Below are 20,607 nucleotides of genomic sequence, written 5' to 3' on the forward strand. Positions count from 1 at the left end.
CTGTGTTTGTGTGCATCTGGTGCAGGCAGGGTGGGTTTACATGAACACATAGTTCTACCGTGAGGGAATTAATAAACCAAGGCGCCTCCATGAACCTGAGAGTGAGTGCCTCCTTAAATTTTGAGGCCTAGGCACCTTGCTTACCTCACCCTAGATCCAGTCTTTTAATGAAGCTGGCAGGAAGAGCAAAAGAAAAAAAAAAAAAAACAGGGGGCACCTGGATTTGAACCAGAGACCTCTTGATCTGCAGTCAAATGCTCTACCACTGAGCTATACCCCCAGATGCTATTATGCCCCCTATAAGCACTTATTCCAACTTTTATGAGTTTCATCATACTTCATAAATATCTGTGTGGCTGAGATTCCTCCTAGATTTAATTTCAGACCTGATTCCCTTCACCTCCTACTTTTCCCAGAGCATGTATGTTCATTCTCAGAAATTAAAGCTCAGTGCTATATTCTCAGTCTAGCTCTCCAGTGTTTAAAATACCCACCAACTGCCCATAAATCTCCAGGCACATCAGTGAATGTTGTAAATATCATGCGCTGCCATCAAGTATTGGACATGGAGGGGGTCTTAACTGGGAATCCACAACTGGACTACAGAGGTTCATGTTCAACTCTGAATTACAGGCAAATATTTTATGTGTGCATGGATTGTATATTGTACATGATTTCATCAGATTTTCAAGAGGATCTCATCCAGGTGAACTGTCTCATTTTACAGCTGGAAAAAAATAACAGTTAAGAAGTCCAAAATTCACCTTTGAACACCACTAGTTCCTAGTTCCTTGAGTTCCAGTCTGAGAACTTTCAATCTTGTGTATCTCCAAGATGGAGAAGAAAGGTCAAGGAAATCTCTGTCACTGCAGTAAGTTCTCCCTGATGAAGCCTGGCAGCTGCTGTGAAGCTAAGGAGCCCACAGCCCCCAGAGCTCCAGCTCACAGCTCTCTGAGGGCCGTAGACGACCCTTCCCAGCTGCTCCACTCTGAGGTTCTACAGAAGCTTCAGATTGCAAACCCAGTGCAAACCCCAAACTACACTTGCTGTCTTCCTGCTCAAACATGCATCTCCTCCTATTTTGCTTTGTTGTGATAATAATAGTCCATATTTGCTAAACACTTGCTATGTGCCAGGCTCAGTTCTAGCCATAACTTCCGGCTGAATCATCAGAAAAAATCCCACAAAACAGGTATTATTGTTAGCATACTGATTTTGCAAGTAAGGAAACTGAAGCACAGAGTGGCCATGCAGCTGGGAGGTGGTGGGGCCAGGATTTCAGTGCGGGCTCAGAGCTGGCTGCCAGGCCTGCCTATTTAACCATCTGATCAGCCTCCTCCCTGTCTTAGTTGGTGACACCACTGTGTACTGTCATTTGGCCAAAGCATGTAACACAACTCTGGACTTCTTCCAACCTCTCCTCTCCAGTGCCAGTTAATCACTGGGTACTGCTGATTTTAGCTTTGACATCACTTACGCCCACCCCCACCCTTGCACCGCAGTGCCACCACCTCCTAAATGGTCTCCCAGCCTCCACCCCTCACGTCCATCCCCTACTGCTCCCACAGCAGTCATTTTAAAATCAGGTGCATCTAGGCCACTCCTCTTAAAGACCTCCATGATAAACTGCAAGCCTCTCAGCACAACAAGAGTTCTTACATTTTGATCCCTGTCTGCCTCCTCAGCTTCAGCCTCCTCTGCTGACACTCCCCATAGCACATTTTGTGCTCCAGCTGCCTCCAACTGCATCCATCTGGCTCCAGCCTCTTCCCATGCAGTTCTCTCTGCCTGGGACCCAACCCTCACTCACCGCACCCCTGCCTCTCCTTCTGGTGGAGTACTGTTCTTCTGTGAGACCCTGACTTGCCATCAGCTCCTCTTGGAAGCCTCCTGTAACCTCCCTCCTCTGGACAGAGGTAATAGCTGTCTCCTCTGCATTCCTGAAGCTGGCCCAGCTCGGTCCAGCCCACAGCTGTCTGACTTCTTATTTTACAGGCCTGCTTCCTGGCTGAGAGCACACTGAGTCCAGGGGCTGTGTCTTATTCACTTCTGGGTTCACACTTTGCACAATTCTGGCATATAGTAGGTACTCAGTGTATGTCATTCAAGCTGATTTAAAAATGCAGCAGTGCCTGAGCTGCAGGCAGGAGTTAAACCTAGACTAAGGCCTGACCTCTGACCCCAGCCTGGGTCCGGAATGCAGGCACCCAAGGTGGGGTGCTCGCTGCAGGAAATGAACTGGGGGTGGAAAGGTAATAGAAAGTCCTCAAGCTTTAGAACAGGAAAGGAGTGCAGTTCCCTAAACTTTAGGCCAGTTCATGTTTATCCACAGCAGTGTTCTGTGAACAAGGACTCTATTCCCTGACTGACCCCAGGGCACTGTAAAGTGTGGGCACCATCACTAAGTTACTGGGTTTGCCCTGCAGCCAAAAGGTTCTAAAAGGCTATGGACAGTCCTAGCACTTTGGGAGCATTGCTAAGTGGAAATTTGTGACAAAGCTTTTAACAGAAGGAGAACAGAATGAGTAGTATAATGAAGTCATTGAGAACGTGTTCTCCTAGTTTAAATCCTGGGCCTGTCCTTTGTAGCATCTCCAAGTCTCAGACTCCTTGTGTAAAATGGAGATAATGTATCTTGTAAAATTTTAGTGAGAAATGAAGGAGATAATTAATGTAAAGAACCTAGTCTGCTGCCTGGAATATATACAAGGGACATTAGTTATTATTCAACCAGTCATGAGCTACAGAAGATAATATAGTCAAAATCAATCCATATTCTTCTAAAGCAAAAAGAAAAATGTACAGGGGGCACCTGGATTTGAACCAGGGACCTCTTGATCTGCAGTCAAATGCTCTACCCCTGAGCTATACCCCCAGTGAAATGGCCTTGTTTTTATAATCTATCTCTCTCTCAGCATTATAGCTCTAAACACCTGCAGTGACTCAGGGAAGCTATAATTAGAGAGAATGTTGCCTGGAAGGAGTCTGGGCATCAGAGAATTTCATTATGAAAAAAGACCTGACTCCTGAGAATTAAGTTCTCTGAGTCTAGAAACTCTCTTAGACTTTCCATACCCAAAGCCTCTTCTGTCTGCCATATCTTATAGAAAGTGAACCTCTGTTCCAGGTAAAAATCATCAGGTTTTCCACAAATAGCATCATCAGTATAATGTGATGATTGGATTCCTGTCATGCTTCCTTAGCCACGGCTCCCAGAAACTGAGATCCTCATTGCTCTTCTGATTTCACAGAACTGAGCTCATAACTGGCACTCAATAGACATTTGTTGCATTAAATTGATGCTGGAAAAAATATGTATAAATAATTGTTTGTGTGAGATAGCTTTTCCAAGACGTGACTGTAAGATGTTTTTACTCACACAAAAACAGATGGCCAAGGAGATACACTCTTATGTAACATAACTTGCCTGAAACTTGGAATACTGCCAACTCCAAAATGTCATTTGATGAAGAGAAACAAGATTCCAAATAAGAGCTTCTTAATCAAGTAAATTATTTATCATGGTCTTACCATTCCTTTTCAACTTCCAAACACCACCACAGTTGGAGCAACCTGTATTTCTGGGCATCATAAACATCCCCTCTCTCCCTAATAAATTCTTCATGTGCTTCTTATGGAATCTTAGACCTGTTGGGAAGGCTCTCTTCTGCCACTTTTCTGACCACATACATTATTGAGATCTTTTCAAAGGATCCTAGTGTGTCAGGGTGGTGGTTGGTTGGGAGCCCAGGAGAGGGGAGTCTCCACTACATTCATTTTCTCCCCTACCTCAGGCTGGAATTGAGAGCTAAGAAAAGAATCACATGTACTCTTTGCTCATTGTTCTTTTCTCACCCGGGACATCAGTGGGAGTAGAGATTTTAGCAGTAACAGATGTATTGTGTGCTTTGTATCGAAGAGCCCCGGCGTTGGAAAGGATTTAGAGATCATTTATTCCAACCACTTCTTTGCAGACTAAGAAACAGATGGAGGGAAGATGAAAAGCCCTGCTTAAAGTCACAGACATAACAGTAGCAAGAGCAACAGAACCAAGGGTCCATTCCACTGCCAACTCCTTAGAGGCTCTTTGGAAGCCCCCAGTGCTTGGAATGATGCAGGTGCTCATCAAATGTTTGTGGAATAAATATCAAACTGTAGTTATACAGGTAGACCAAACATCCTGGTTTGCTGGGGATTCTCCTGGTTTTAGCACTGAATGTCCTGCATCCTGGGAAATCCCTCAGAAAACCAGGCTGGGGTTGTTTGGTCACCAAAGATATGACCTTATTTTTTCTCATTCATAGTATTTCCAAAACCTAATCATTCACTTTCCACTGTCTCAATTTTTTTTTTTACCATATCACATACCTCCTATACTAATATTTACTTAATATTTGTCTTGAAATCAACCCACTGTTTTTTTTTATATTTAGTTTCATCCTAAGCAAAAATACTCTTGAAATCATGCCAACTGTATTTCTTTGTAGTGCACATCAAAATAAATACACAGCTTTTGAAATATGTTAAAATTATATTTAACACATGTTGCACTTAACTACTTGCCATGTACCATTCTAAGTGATTTACAAGTATTGATTCATTTAATCTTTAAAACAATCCAATGAGAGAGGAACTATTGTCATCTTTACAGTGAGGAAATTGAGGCACAGTGAAGTTAAATAACTTGTCTAAGGTCACACAGCTGGTAAATTTATCCATGTTCCCCAAAGTTATCTTGGAAACCCTCAGTGATAATCACAGTGTGATGATAATTTTATGTGTCCACCTGACTGGGCCACAGGGTGCCCAGACATTTGGTGTCTAGATGTGTCTATGAGGGTGTTTCTGGATGAGATTAACATGTGAATCGGTAAAGGAGTAAAGCAGATTGATCCTCTCTTTTTAGGTGGGCCTCTTCCAATTCACTGAAAGACTGAAAGATCAAGTAAATCAAAAAGACCACAAATAACCAGTTTTGGAGACGATGTGGAGAAAACAGAACGCTAGTACACTGTTGGAGGGAATGTAAATTGAGGCAGCCACTATGGAAAACAGTATGGAGGTTCCTCAAAAAGCTAAAAATAGAACTACCATATGATCCAGGAATTCCACTCCTGGATATATATCCAGAGTAACTGAAAACACTAATTCAGAAAGATACATGCACCCCACTGTTCATAGCAGCACTATTTACAATAGCCAAAATATGGAAGCAGCATTATTTACAATAGCCAAGATATAGAAACCAAGATAAGTATCTATCAACTGATGAATGGATAAAGAAGATACAGGTATTGGAACATTACCCAGAAAAAAGAACGAAATTTTGCCATTTGCAACAATATGGATAGGGAATTGGAGGATATTATTCTTGGTGAAATAAGTCAGATAGAGAAAGGCAAACACTGTATGTTATCACTTATATGTGGAATATAAAAATAAAACAAATGAAGGAATATAACAAAACAGAAACAGGCTCACAGATATAGAGAACAAACTAGTGGTTACCAGGGGGAGAGAAAAGAGAAGAGAGGTAAGATAGGGGAGGGGGATTAAGGGGCACAAACTACTATGTATAAAATAAATAAGCTACAAGGATATATTGTACAACACAGGGAATATAGCCAATATTGTGTAATAACTTTAAATGGAATATAATCTATAAAATTTTTGAATCACTATATTGTACACCTGAAACTAATATTGTAAATCAACTATACTTCAATAATTTAAAAAATAATCAAATAAGAGGTACCTCCTCCTGCTTGACTACTTTGAGCTGAGCCATCAATCTTTTCCTGCCTTCAGAATGATGTTGAGCAGGACCCTGTGGGGCTCCTTGGTAAAAAGCCCTTCTGTGCCTCCATTACTTTGATTACAGGAAATAACCTTCATTCAGCCTCCATGACCTTCCCTGAGTTCCAACGGGCAGATTCAAGCAGCTGTTAATTAGGGATGGGAGGAGATATGAGACATGGGAGAAACAAAGTCAAGAAAAACAGTAGTTCAGCTTTGGGGCAAGGTCCTGGTTCCCCATCAATGGACACACGTACAACAATATCTTTGAGCTATTTTGCGGATACTGAAACCCCCTCCAGGTAGGAAAAGTTAACGATTAATGATGATATGCTGCCCACAAGCACATAGACTGCAGACCAGTTAGAACCAGAAGGTTGATGATGCTGACTCCCACTTACCCCACCACCAACCAATCAGAAAAATGTCCATGAACTGAGCATGGCTTCTTTGAACCATTACTATAGAAACTTCTCACTACCCTCTCCAAGGGGGCACAGTTTTTGGAGGCACTAGCCTGCTGTGTTCCCTCTTTGCCTGGCAAAGAAATAAAGCTACTCTTTTTCTTTCCTCCTAAATTCTGTCTCTGTATTTCTATTTGGCAACAGTGTACAGAGAGCCAATATTTTGGCATCAGAAATCAAACTGAAACGTCAGCTCATCTGGGTCTCCAGCTTGCTGACTACAAATCTTGGGACTTTTCAGCCTGCATAATCATGTAAGTCAATTCCTTATCATAAGTATCTTTATATACATACATACATCCTATTGTTTCTGTTTCTCAGGAGACCCCTAATACACAGGACATGCTCTGGGAAGATTTGTTGGGCCTGTACTGGCCTTGAGGCTCCTATCCATATTGTTGAGATTTCATATACTTCATGAGGCCCAGAACAGCACCTGCCACAAGATGGGGGTTCAGTAATGATGGTTAAGCTGAACTGCTGTTTTATTCCTAACTTCATGTTCCTTTCACCATCATGACATCACACATGTGAATTTACTCTCTTTGTCAAAACTTAAACAAAAGTAAAAGTTAATACATATTATAACTATAAGGTATATGAGCCAATAATCTGTCCTGAGTTCCAAAGCCTATACTCAAAGAGTCACATTGGAGCTACAAAGAGGAGGGGATTACAGCACAAAACATCTTACAGAGACCTTGGAAAAATTGTGATAATCATTCAAAATGTGCTCAACCACAGGAAACTGAGTCTTCCAATATTTCCAGATTTGATAGAAATTTTTCATAATGGGGATGAAATAGAATTTAGTTTTTTCAGTAATTAGAAAGATTTTTTCCTCTTATATTAAGATATTTCTTCTCAGTTGAATTCTTTTTCACTTTTTAATCCTCAGTTTTCTCAACTGTAAAATGGGGATGTTGTAATTAGAATATCTCTTATATCCTTTCCAGTTCCAGCAACCGATGACTCATAAATTTGAAATTTAGCTTCTAGTGGGGGATCAGGTCAGAAAGTACAAGTGTGCTCAAATAACAGCAGAAAAGATGACTAAGCTATGTGGGAGGTTTCACATACAGTGCAACATAAAAAAGAAAGGGAGGAACTTCCCTGGTGGTCCAGTGGTTAAGACTCCATGCTTCCAATGCAGGAGGCATGGGTTTGATTCCTGGTTGGGGAACTAAGATCCCACATGCTGCTTAGCATGACCAAAAATTTTTTTTTAATTTTAAAAATTAAAAGAAAAAGAAAGGGAATATGTTCTTATCATGGCCATAAGATTCACCATCAATGTTACTACCCTAACTTTTCTTCATTTTATTCTGCACAAGATTTCTTTTCTTATAAATACCTATGCTCAATCAAAAGATGCTCAACATCATTAATCGTAAAAGAAATGCAAACCACAATGAGATATTGAAGCCGAATCTAGCCTCTGTACCCTGAGACTGAATTAAATCTTGGAGACAGAGTTTTGGGTGAAGTAGAAAAGAATAGCTTTATTGCTTTGCCAGGCAAAGGGGGATACAACAGGCTAATGCCCACAAAACTGTGTGTCCCTACCTGGAGGGGGTAGTGAGGAGTTTTATAGTAATGACTCAAAGAGGGCATGATCAGCTCATGGGCATTCTTCTGATTGGTTAGTGGTGAGGTAAGTGGGAGTCAGCATCATCAGCCTTCTGGTTCCAACTGGTCTGGGGTCTACTCCCGGCTTGTGGGCAACATACAGTTAACTTCTCCCACCTGGTGGGGGGTTTCAGTATCTGCAAAACAGCTCAAAGACATTGTAATGTATATCCCTTGAGGGGGAAACAGGACCCTGCCCCAAGGCTGCACTATTGTTTCTTTTGACTGTTTCTCCCTTATCTCATATCCCCTCCCTTCCCTAATTAGCATCTGTTTGAACCTGCCCTCAGGGAAGATCATGGAGGCTGCATGAAGCTTATTTCCTATAATCAAGAAATGGGGGACAGGGGACTTCCTTGTAGGCACAGTGGATAAGTCTCTGCGCTCCCAATGCAAAGGGCCCAGGTTTGATCCCTGGTCAGGGAACTAGATCCCACATGCATGCCTCAACTAACGCATGCCACAAGTAAGGAGCGTGCCTGCCGCAACTAAGACCCAGTGCAACCAAATAAATAAATAACTATTTTTTAAAAACAAAAGAAAAGAAATGGGGGACACAGAAGGACTTTTGTGCCCAGGAGCCCCACAGGGTCCTGCTTGCTATCAATATCACCTCACGTCCATTAGGATAGCCCCTGTCAAAAAATAGGAGATAACAAGTGTTGGTGAGGATGCAGAGAAGTTGGAACCCTTGTGCATCCTCCTGCTAATGGGAATGTAAAATGGTGCAGCCATTATGGAAAACAGTATAGAGATTCCTCAAAAAATTAAAAATGAAATTAGCATATGATCCAGCAATCCCACTTCTGGTTATATATCCAAAAGAATTCAAAGCAGGATCTTGAAGAGATATTTGCACACTCATGTTCACTACAACATTATTTACAATAGCTAAGAAATGGAAGCAACCCAAAAGTCCATTGACGAATGGCTAAAGTAATGTGATATATATACATGGAATATTATTCAGCCTTTAAAAAGAAGGATATCCTACCTTTTGCAGCAAGACAGATGGGCCTGGAGGACATTATGTTAAGTGAAATAAGCCAGACACAGAAGGACAAATACTGAATGATCCCACTTTTATGAGGAATCTAATAGTCAAACTCACAGAATAGGATAGTAGATAGAATAGTGGTTACCTGGGCCTGGGCAGACAGGGAAATGGGGAGGTATTGGTCAGAGTGTACAGATTTCCAATTAAAGCAGAAGAATAAATTCTGGAGATTTACTGTACAACATAAGGTGTATATGTAGTTGACAGTACTGTACTGTATACTTGAAAATTTGTTAGGTCAGTAGATCTTATGTTCAGTGCTCTTACCACAAAAGAAAAATTATATTTAAAATAAACAAGTAAAAATTTAAAAATATAAAGGGGGTAGGAGGAAACTTTTGGAGGCGAGATGTTGGATGGCCTTGAATGTAGTAGAGGTTTCATGAGTGTATACTTATTTCCTAACTCATCAAGTTATTGTTTCCTTTTTAGATATGCACAGTTTTTTATGGCAATCATACCTCAATAAAATGGCTTAAAAAAATGAAAGAAAAAAGAGTAGTTGTTAAGGGCTGAGGGGAGGAAGGAATTCATTTTTAATTAATGTAGAGTTTCATATACTTAATTCTAATGAACTGTACACTTAAAAATGATTACAATGATAAATTTAATGTTATGTACTTTTTACCAAAAACACAAACCAACATCTATGTTCTGGTATTAGAAAATATTCATTAATGAAGCATGCCACCTCAAAAAACCAAACGCATATTGTAGAAATGGCAGGAACATGTAAGCACTTGTCTCACTGGATGGTAAACTCCTCAGCCTCCAACTAAGTGAACAGAGGTTGCCTGATTCACAGACCAAGACAAACTCTTCCTCAATAGCAAACCCAATGCCTCTCACTGCTCCCAACAGGGCACAGCACCAGGTGATGCTGTTCATTCCCTAGATGGTCACTGGGGCATTGATTTTAGTCCCTTTTCAGTATCCACCTAACAACAAAGCAAAATAAAGCTAATATTAGCCTCTATTTCTGTTCTGGGAGAAATGGCCTTTGGATTTAGCCCCCTGAGCAAAGCTGCAAATCCACCTGTCCTGTGCCCAGGTATTCTCTTCTGTGGCGTGTGGTCTAGGGAAGTCTTTCAAGTTTTGTTAAGCCTGCAGACAGATAAGAAAGTCGGGGACTGTGCATGTTAGCTTTATTAAGAGCAAGGGTGGCGGTGTGGGGTGGTGTGGAGAATGTCCCAGTCAAAGGGCACCCAAGTGAATTGTCAAGGGGAAGATTAGCCAAACGGTATTTTTAGTAATTGCCTTTGCAGTTCATATCTCAAGAACCTTCAAGGGAAATCTATCTGCTCTACTTAGCCCTGAGGTCATAGTAAGTGCTGTATTTTATTTTCAAACTCACTCTCTCTTTCTCCCTTTCTCTCTTCCCTTCCCTCTTTTTTTCTTTCTCTCAAATCTAGGTTTTCCCAAGGTTCAGTTTATTCTGTAAATGAAACAAGAGCTCTTTTACAAAGTACTTTCAAGTTACTCAGATTGCAGTGTTCTAGTTCAGAAGTTACAATTTCAGGTAGAGATGTGCCTCATTTGTGTGAAAGTTTGGTCCTTAAAAGTTACTGTGTACACCCCCATCAGTGTGCCCTTCCATGAATGCTTCTGCTAATTTGTTTCATGAAATATTGTCTTTGCTGACATACATACCCCCTCTCTAAGCTTTCCTAAAAATCTCCAAAAAATAGCCAACCTGCTAACCCTTTGGCTAGCACACTGAATATGAGGTTTTTGTGAGGATAAGAAGGATAATTTAATTCATAGAGGTGGTGGTGGGTATGAAGTCTCTTTAGCTAAGATGGAACTACATCTCCCAGAATTCCCTTCCCTGCATGGTTCTGGGTTAGGGCTGCACCCACAGGAAATGTGCAGGAGACATGAAGGTGGAAGTGACGTGTTTCAGGGCAGGTGCAGCTACAGTCCACTCACACTCACCAATCTCATGGCCCACTTTGGCTTTGGGCAGCCCCAGGCTCACAACTCTGTCCACTTCCCACTGGAGCTCCTCCTTAACTCTTTGAATCCTGGGCCAAGTTCATGAGCAGCGTTAGAGTGTAGTGTGCCAGCAGGTCACCCACATCGTTGAGGTTGGAGGTTTGGAGACATTGAGAGACTGCTGTGGGTTCCAGTTTGTCTTTGTGATTCTAGTTTGTCCTTTCTTGCCCCTGCTTCACATTCATCTTCCCCTCTGGACTGCTGGTCTCAGTGACCGCAGGCCCAGCACAGACACAGGGCAGCAGACTCACATACACTGCTCAACCAGCTCCCACAATTGCATGAAGTCTTGTCCCTGCAATAAATCCTTTATATCACTTACATGGTCCTACCTTTCTGCTTGAATTCTAACTAGTTACTGGAGGAAATAAGTCAGCAAACAACATGTAGAAGCTGAAATTCTTTTTTTTTTTTAATATAATGCAAGCTCTTGCACAGCAATCCAAATTTATTGAACTACTGATGCTAAGTTACACAAAATTGCACCACTTTAATTAAGAATTTTAGTTTACATTTGGCCACCTCAAAGTAGTTGTAACATTAGGTTGGTCAGTTTAAATACTGTGGCTACCTATTGGATAGACACACAACAATCTGTACACCCAAATGTTAATGCATACAAAGCAACAGGCATTGTTAAATAAAATAGCAATAGTTACTGCAACTTAGGCCTTGTGACCAATTACACATGATTAAAATTACTTGCCACATTCACATCCACGGTACTCGTTCACCATTTAACATCGAACCAAAACATTACACATGTGAAAAAATACTAACAGGCAAAAATACTAAACCTGTATATTTGGTATTGCAAATACACTTATGCATGAGCAAGCAGGGGAGTCACACTGAGAATCTACAGCTGCAGAAGCCTGAACATGATTTACAAAGTTGTTAAATCATTAAAAAATTGTTTGAATATATACACTTCTTGTTGTAGACCCCCCACTGTACACACAACTATAAACATTGTTCCCTATGTAAACAAAAGAAGAAACATATAATAAGAGATTTGAAAAGTCTGGACATTTCCTTCCCAACAGATATTAAAGGCAACGTCTTTAATCTACGACATTATACTGAAATGACTATCATATTTTAAAGACAAGATCACTATCTCCACAGTTTTTTTTTAATTAAAAAAACTGTATAGCTGTGTTAATCAAAGTGATTACAATACAATGTAAGCGAGTACAATACAATGATAATGACCTTGAATTTCTTTAAAAAAAATTACAATAAGCTACAAGTATCAAAGAAGCAAAGTTATCTGGAGTAGTCTATATAGGAGCTCTTTGGGCTTTCTTTTATTATGGTAAGATAGTGGTGCTTTTAGGATTTACATTATTGTACTCTCCAATACAAAGTATAGGGTGTGTTCAACATTTTCATACATATACAACATTGGTGGATGAAAAATGTCTCTTAGCAGTAATACTGGATTGTAGCCTCTGGTTTTACCAGCTGCATACTCTAGGACTATTATATAAGTAAAAATCTCTCTTGTGATACTGGAAAGTGATTAGAATGTGCAAACTGATGTAGTAGCTTTCATCTGCCTCTTAAAGTGTACCGCCACAGAAAGTCCATTTAACATGGTTGGTAGGTTTAACAAAGTTGGAATGCTGGCACCGTTGAAGTGAGCAACAGTTCTTCAGACCTGGCTCAGAGCTGCAATGCATTTATCGATAGTATATTAAAGCAGCTGACATGATGACTTTTTGCGGGCCTTCCCAGGCACTGGAGTTTTTCTGTAAATTTGCTGCACTAGGTCACAAAAGATCTCATTAACATTTATTTTTTATTTTGCAAAGGATTCTAAGACTGCACATTGTCTTGCTAGATTTTGACCTTGTTTCTTTCCTACAACTCTTTCATCTAGAATCATTGGAACAACATCAGTGTGTCTAACTCGAAGAATCTGTTCTCTCAGACCTTGTAAATCATTAAATGTGGACTGTGCTGTGATGCAATAAACTAATGTAAAGCTTTGTCCGTTTTTCATGTACAAATCCCTCATTGCTGTAAATTGTTGCATTCCCACAGTATTCCAGATTTCAAGCATACACTGTTGTGCATCTACTTCTGCTTGCTTTCTATAAAAATCTTCTATCATAGGATCATATTTTTCAACAAAAATTTCTTGAACAAATTGTACAGTCAGAGCAGATTTTCCAACTCCTCCCGAGACAAGAACGACTAGCTTATACTCATGCATGGTGCAAACTTGTAAAAACTAGTACCTCTTGTGCTGTCACCGGGTCCCCGCAGCCAACGTCGCCTCCCACTCCCTCCGGCTTGCTGCTCCCAGAGCCACGTGGTCCTGCCGCTACCGCTGCCGCTGCCGATCTGGCTGGTTTACCGAAGCTGAAATTCTTTGATCTGATCAAATTCTGCTTTGTAAAGCCCTTCGCCTCAATGGAGGGTAGTGGCAGCTAGACTCAATCTCTCATTTTCTCTGGAGCCTCCCTGCAAGGCAGCGACCGGAAGAATGACTTCTGGCTTCCTTGGGGCCTCTCTCCACAATCTCACCCTATTGCTCTCTCTCTATTCTGCTACCTTAGTCCCCTGGTACTCACCACTGTCCAGCCATGCTGGTTCATGTTTTTTAGAGTCCCTTTATATCTGAAATAAGACCAGTGTATAACAAATCATAATTTCTTACTGCAAATATATAGTTTAAAATTTTTTTCTCATTAAGCTTTATTTAGCAGTAACTCTGAAAACTTCAGAGGTAAGAAGCTCTCCTCTATGGTATAAGGGGAAGAACATGGAGCTAGCAGTCAACCCCAGCTCTGCTCAATCAGTCTGGCCTTTGAACAAAGCCCTGAATCTCTTTAGATCTTCCAACCTTCATCTGCAGACAGAAAGAACCAGAATTGATGACCGCTCAAGACCTCTCTAACTTCAAACATTCTATTCAGAATAAACTTCTAAACAATGTTCTAAATACACTAAGAGAAATTTCATCTTTAAAGGAGCTGGAAGTAAATATTTCCAGAAGCAAATACTTAGCTGTTTGTACATTTTCAAAGATATGTCAGACATAGCTGTGTTAAAGCTTTTTCTGGAATGAAGCTCAGCGCAAATTTAATATTCAATAACTAATGATAAATTAACTCTAATTTTTAGCATACAGTTTACATAGTTTTTGATCCTTTATTTTTATTTTGATAATCTTGGGTTTTTTTAAAGTATACTGCCTCAATACTATTTAGAAGTATGTGAAATATAAACTGTAAGGAGGTAACTAAAATATCCTAGTAGCTCTGAAGGAAAGCTTCTTCAGGTTAAAACTCCTTTGTGTCACCTGGAAACAGCAAGTTAATGCATTATTTTAATATTACTGTGAAGAATACAGCTCTCAAAGGGCCCTGATTGACTCTTAGGAAGTGAATTAAGCTTGGGAAAAAAAGCAAGCATAAAGTTTTTGCTGATTTAACCAACTTCATATGGAGTGAAATAGCTTCACTCTTTGTCTTATAATAATATTCCGCCATCTACCTGGATCCTCCACTCTACCTCACTTTGTGTGAGGGATGTTGGACACTAATTTCTATCTAGTCCCCTGAAGAAGGACCGGCGCTGTATGTCTCACTGTACCACCAGTCTCTATGCCTAGGAACAGCCAGGTTCCTGCTCCAAAACCAAACCCAGGGGCCAAAGCTCTGCTCCCTATGGACAAGTAGCCCAGGTGTCAGCTGCCTCCCTTCCCCAAACTCCTTGCATTACCTGTGAGTCTATTTCTTGAGGACAAGGAAAGGTAACTCTGAGGGTAAAACTAAGAGCCCAGAGAGCAGAGTCAAGGGCCACGGAATTAATATTCCCAGATAGTAGTATTGAGCCCTGATAAGAAACTAGTCAAATGTGCCTTGTTGGATTGCAGAATTGCTGGATTTCAGAATTTGAGAATTTCAGTGGCTGCTGTGTGCATCCTGTTTTCCCTCTTTTTGAATGGGAGTGTCAATTGCAGTTACCCCATGCCTGTTCCACTGCAGTGGGACAGATAATCTCTTCAGTTCACAGGTCTTCAGATTGAGAAGACTAGTACTCAAGGAGCTGGATTTGAGGAACCAGGACCAGGGAACCTCATTTGCACTTAGACCTTGAGGCTGAACCTGATTTCATAATGGGGTGAGACTTCTGTAGGGACTTGGGAGGAGTAAATATATTTTGCACGTGGGAGGAATGTAAACAATTGTGGTCAGAGGGTATTGTGTTTTAAAACATGACCCCAAATTTCTTTATCACTCCTCCCATTGAAAAGTGGTGTCTGTGTCCCCGCCACTTGATTCTGACCAGGGACTTGGAACTTCTACAGGAGAGTAGAAGTAACCAGGAGAGTATGGCAGAAGTAATGATGTGTTACTCCCAAGGTTAGGTCAGAAAGGGATATGCAGCTTCCACCTGCTTCTCTTGGTATTCTTGCTCTTGGATCACAGCCACCGTGCTCTGAGGAAGCCCAAGTTGCCATATGGAAAGGTCAGGCCAACAGTCCCAGCTAAAGTCTAACCACAAGACATGTGAGTGATCAAGTCTTTAAGTCATTCCAGCCCTAGCTGTCAAGTCATCCTCAGCCTTCAAATCCGCCCAGCTAAGGCCCCAGACAATGTGGACAGAGAGAAGCCATCTCCATCATGCTCCTTCCAAATTCCTGACACACAGAATTCCTGAGCATAATAACTTTGGTTTTACACCATTAACTTTGGGATGGTTTATTTTTCTGCAGTACGTAACCGGAACCACCTATCTATATTCGCAGTCACTGTTGTAGCTGCTGGGGTATTCCACCACTTTATGCTTCAACCAGGACTGGAGTTTTCAGTGCCCTTGGGTCCTGTTCCTTTCCTGTCTTGCTGACTATCTCCAACCACCATCACAACATATGAAGCTAAGATCCAGACCCTGTCCCTCCCCTTACTGGCTCTGATTTTACATGTTAAACTGCACTGCCTTATGGATGAAACCCAAGATAGCACAAAAACATAATCATGAGTAACATGATTATGAGTAGGTAGTAAATAAGGCAAAGGAAGACAGAGTCTAATAGTTGACACTTGGCAACATGGTATGATGGGCTGAGCCTGAGACTTCTGAATTTTTTGTTTTGTTTTTATTTGTCCTGGCACCTATATTTAGAAAGTTACATTACATGTCCAGTTTCCATTTCATCCAGGACAAGGACCAGTGACCAGTAGATGGTGAGTTTCTGGCAAATCTCCAGCTTCATTTGACAGAACTCCAAGCCAGATACAATTGCCTCAGACTCCTCTAGACAAGCCAGGATTCCCCATGAGGGAAAGAGTGCAGCTAGTAGCACTACTTTCTCACACTTTCAAATTTCCTTGTCAGCACCCACCATCCCTTCTACACATTCAGTCTCAGTCTCCTTTGGGTCGGAGATCTCAAGGCTTCGAGGAAAGTGAGATGTTCTCTTTCTCCCAAAATGGAATCTGGCACATAGCCCCTACACCTCATTCTTCCAGCCAATACCATCAGCTCCTCTTATGGTAGTACCTGTCACACATGTACTACAAAGTCTTCAAAATAATGACAGCAATGCCAACAAGAAGACCTAGGTTTGGGGGAGGTCTGCAGGATTAGATGAAATAACCACTAGATTCACTAGATTGCCAGCTGCTAACTGTGACAGCAACTCCTTCCCACTGGCCTGAGATCTTGGATAGCTTATCATAGAACCAGGTGACAAAGCCTGTGGAGGGCAATGTGGAAAACTGGGCAGCGGGTAGTGAGACTAAGAAGAAAAAGTGGAAATGGACAGATGGTGGATCCTGCAGCTGAGATCTGATTCTTCAGTTTGACATGGTTGACATATAGATTTCAAATGGAACTTGGTAAAGGTCAAGTTGTTTGACCATAGACCAAACCCTTGGTTTCCATAAGGTCTTGAATTTTTATTTGCTTTGCTTTCACTAATGTTTCTTTACCTCCCAAGAACTTCAGAAGGAGCTTAGACAGTTGGGGGAGGAAGAAAGTGGGAGATCAAAGAGAATTAAAGTCCTAGATCTAAACTTTGAAACCCTAAAATATTGTGAGTTATTTTTAAAAAAAGTCCCACTTCCAGGAACCCAGTTCTGTAAATAGTTTTCAGAAGTGAAGAGACTCACAGAGATTGGCTGATGAAATTTTCATTTGCCTCTAGCAAATATAATCAGAGCTGTCCTGCCACCACCAATTTGCAATCATAAAACCAAAAGAAGAAAAAGAAGGAGTAAACAAGAACAACTCAGCACAGCTTCCAGGAACCAGAACCTTTCCCAACTAACCGTCTTTCATCAGCCCCATCCTGCCTCCTCCCACTGTGTCTCAATCTAATGTCATAATTCAACTGCAAATATACTTAATAGGAAACATCAGTCCTAATCCTATTTGTTCTCACTCAAAAACCACCAAGGTTTGATCAGAATAGAAAAGAAAAACAATGAAAACTAAAACTTTGTGAACATAAACTACACTCAAGGATTCTGTACATCCCCAACCATTTCAGCCACACATGCTTCTAATGAGGAAAATCTAACTCCTTCTGGGCAGGCTGGCACCTGGCTCCTGGCCTGATGGTCATTATTAGGTCTCCCTGACTTGGCTTTGACTCTAAGCCAGAGCTGTTCATTGGAAATGTAATGTGAACTGCAAATGCGAGCTCCATATAAAATTTTAGATTTTCTAATAGCCACATTTAAAAAGTAAAAAGAAACAGGTGAAATTAATTTGCATAATACATTTTAATCCCATATATGAAAAATATTGTCATTTCAATATTTAATCAATATGTGGCTAGTGTGCAGGTAAGCCTGTCCTTATTTTTGTTCCTTTCTGAAAGGAAGTGACTCTCCTGGGTTAAGCAACTGAAATGGGAACCCCTGTTCCCTAGAAGTAAGCTTGCCAGGTAAAATGTAAGACACGTAGCTAAATTTGAATTTCAGATAAACAATGAATACTTTTTTAGTATAAGTATGTCCCAAGTATTACATGGGACATACTTACACTACAAAAAATATTTCATTGTTTATTTGAAATTCAATTTAAATGGGCTTCCTGTATTTCTATTTGGTAAATCTATCAACCTGAGAGGAATTATTGGAATTGAGTCCTTCTTTAGCTAAAAGAGAGTATGTAAGTGGTGAGTGAACATAGCTCTCTCCTATGAGAACCACAATTAAGGTAATGGGAGGGGAACATGTCTTCAGGTGGCCAGTAGAGGTTGGAAGGGCCAAGATGTGTTCTACCTTGGCCCAGCATAGACAGGAAGGTACTGGCAATCCTACAAAAGAAAGAAGGAGGAAATGGAGGCAAAGAGAGAAAATATGGCCAGTACTTGGGGCAGCAGAAGATGATGCTGCACAAGAAAGTCAGGGGCAGGCCTGCTGGGAGAGTCCTTGTGTTCAGGGTGAGAAGCACCCTTATCAAGGATGAGTAATGAGGGCACCTGCCAGGAATGTACACAGGCTGAGCAGCAGGTGGTGCTGACTCTCTGGAGCCTACTCCTCTCTACCCTGCTTTCTTCTCTTTCCATGAATTTTACAAAATATCTGTATATCCCATAAGAATATACATTTTGCAAGATGTTGATCTTAATGTGGCATCTGCTGCTTTCCAATTTGCTATGGATTTTCTTTAATTAATAAAAGTCTTTTATTTTCATTTTATGTGCTAAGAGCTCTAAAAATGGGTGAGGAGAGAGAAACGCTGAGGTTGTTCAATTTATTCCTTTGTATGCTACAAGTGAGAGGGGTGAAATATGCCCCCCCAAATTCCTAAAAATTCTAAAAGGGTAACCTGGTTAAAGCTAAGGGGCATAGGGATTACAGAACTTTGGGGGTGATATGTTTTCGATTGCTAGGTGTTGAGCACTTATAAGGCTCAGAGTTAAGATCCAGAGTGTCTGATACAGTAGATTCGGACTGGGTCTCGAGAATTTTTATTTCTAAACATTTCCCGGGTGATGCTAACACAGCTGGTCCAGGGACCACACTTTAAGAACCATTGCCTTAGACAATGAGCGAGTCTCCACAGGGATTTAAATAATACCTGTTGAGACTTTTTGTTTTTTCATTAGTTAGAGACCAAAAGAATATAAACTGCATCAGCAGTGGTCCTGCAGAGCCAGTGGTCTCTGTTGCTGCTGTTGATGGTGCAGCTGAATGATGTGGGTTTTCACATCATGAGTCAGATGGTTTATTTGAAGCTATGGAGGTTGGAGGAGGAAGTGTCTAAAAGGTGATCCTTTGAGATCCAAACCAGATGCTTATCACTCCTGGTCACTTCTGCTCTTTCTGCCCTATGTCATTCACTGTGCTTCCTTCTAATCAGCCCTAAATTTCCCTAGTCTATCCCGCTGCCTCAGCCTCCAGCCAGTCCTACCTTGGGTCACAGGAGGGTTATCTTCTTTAGCCAATATTCAAGATGATTGGCACCCAAAAATTTGCTTCTGGGTATAGGAAGCCTTCCATGTTCTTTTCCTGAGCATGGTGGTTAGAGAACCCACTTGGTAGTGACATCTTCCATTCCCTGTTACATTTTTGTCTAGAAGGAGAGAGCCCATCAGTCCCAGACAAATGAGGAAGATGGAACTCTACATAAGGCCACTAACAATGAGACTCAGTGAGATTTTCAGCACTTACAAAAAGCATTTCCATCTTCTAACCTCTCCTGAGCCTATCCAATTCCTTCCCAGTAGGCTTCTGGGAGGCAAGCCTATTCTCTATTTCTCTTTAGGAATTTCATCCTCTTAGAACTGTCTCCAAGACTTCCTGTCAAGCCAGGCTCCCCCTTGCCCATCCACTTTTAATTTAAGAACTTAATAACTAAGTTAAATGGAGTTATAAGGGATGTCCAAGATCAAATATAAAGAAACCACAGAGAAGCAGGGGGACACGGCCTACATGAGGCCCCGCCAGCTTGGAAAAGGAAGTCACACGTGTCCACCAAGATTGGACTCAATGTAAGCTTCCTGATTCCTTTGACTGGAGACCCCAAGAAGAAAGAGGAGTCTTCAAAAAGAGACAAGACTGGTTTCCCGCCTTCCTGTTAGGGAAGGTTCTGTGACCCGTCCTGGCCACTGAGGTGTCTTCTGCTGAGACTTCTGATTTTTTGCTGAGGCTTTCCATTTTTCATCTGTTTCAAGTGTGTTCATGGGCAGTTGCTAGTTGGAGCATTTTTTTCTTGTTTTAAAATCCTTGTCAGGGGAGACCTTCAAGATGGCTGAAGAGTAAGATGTGGAGATCACTTTCCTCCCTGCAAATACATCTGCAGATGATGCAGAAATGCATCTACATATGGAACAACTCCTACAGAACACCTACTGAATGCTGGCAGAACACTTCAGACTTCCCCAAAAGCAAGAAGCACCCCACGGACCTGGGTAGGCCAAAAGAAAAAAGAAAAAACAGAGACAAAACAATAGGGATGGGACGTGCACCAGGGGGAGGGAGCTGTGAAGGAGGAAAAGTTTCCACACACTAGGAAGCCCCTTCATTGGTGGAGATGGGGGATGGCAGGGGGGAAGCTTCGGAGCCACAGAGGAGAGAGCAGCAACAGGGGTGCAGAGGGCAAAGCAGAGAGATTCCCTCACAGAGGATCGGTGCCGACCAGCACTCACCAGCCCAAGAGGCTTGTTTGCTCACCCGCCGGGACGGGTGGGGG

General features: G+C 41.4%; 2 non-coding genes and 1 pseudogene across 2 annotated transcripts; all 3 read right to left on the minus strand.

Moving 5' to 3' along the window:
• Window positions 1-208: 208 nt before the first annotated feature.
• Window positions 209-280, minus strand: TRNAC-GCA (transfer RNA cysteine (anticodon GCA)). Its single transcript has one exon. It is a non-coding gene; the product is annotated as a tRNA-Cys (tRNA).
• A 2,523-nt stretch (window positions 281-2,803) lies between these two features.
• TRNAC-GCA (transfer RNA cysteine (anticodon GCA)) lies at window positions 2,804-2,875 on the minus strand. Its single transcript has one exon. It is a non-coding gene; the product is annotated as a tRNA-Cys (tRNA).
• A 9,765-nt stretch (window positions 2,876-12,640) lies between these two features.
• Window positions 12,641-13,162, minus strand: LOC103020979 (ras-related protein Rap-1b-like; annotated as a pseudogene).
• Between the last annotated feature and the right edge of the window lie 7,445 nt (window positions 13,163-20,607).

The sequence above is a fragment of the Balaenoptera acutorostrata genome, chromosome 4, assembly GCF_949987535.1.
Source record: "Balaenoptera acutorostrata chromosome 4, mBalAcu1.1, whole genome shotgun sequence".
Classification (NCBI taxonomy): domain Eukaryota; kingdom Metazoa; phylum Chordata; class Mammalia; order Artiodactyla; family Balaenopteridae; genus Balaenoptera; species Balaenoptera acutorostrata.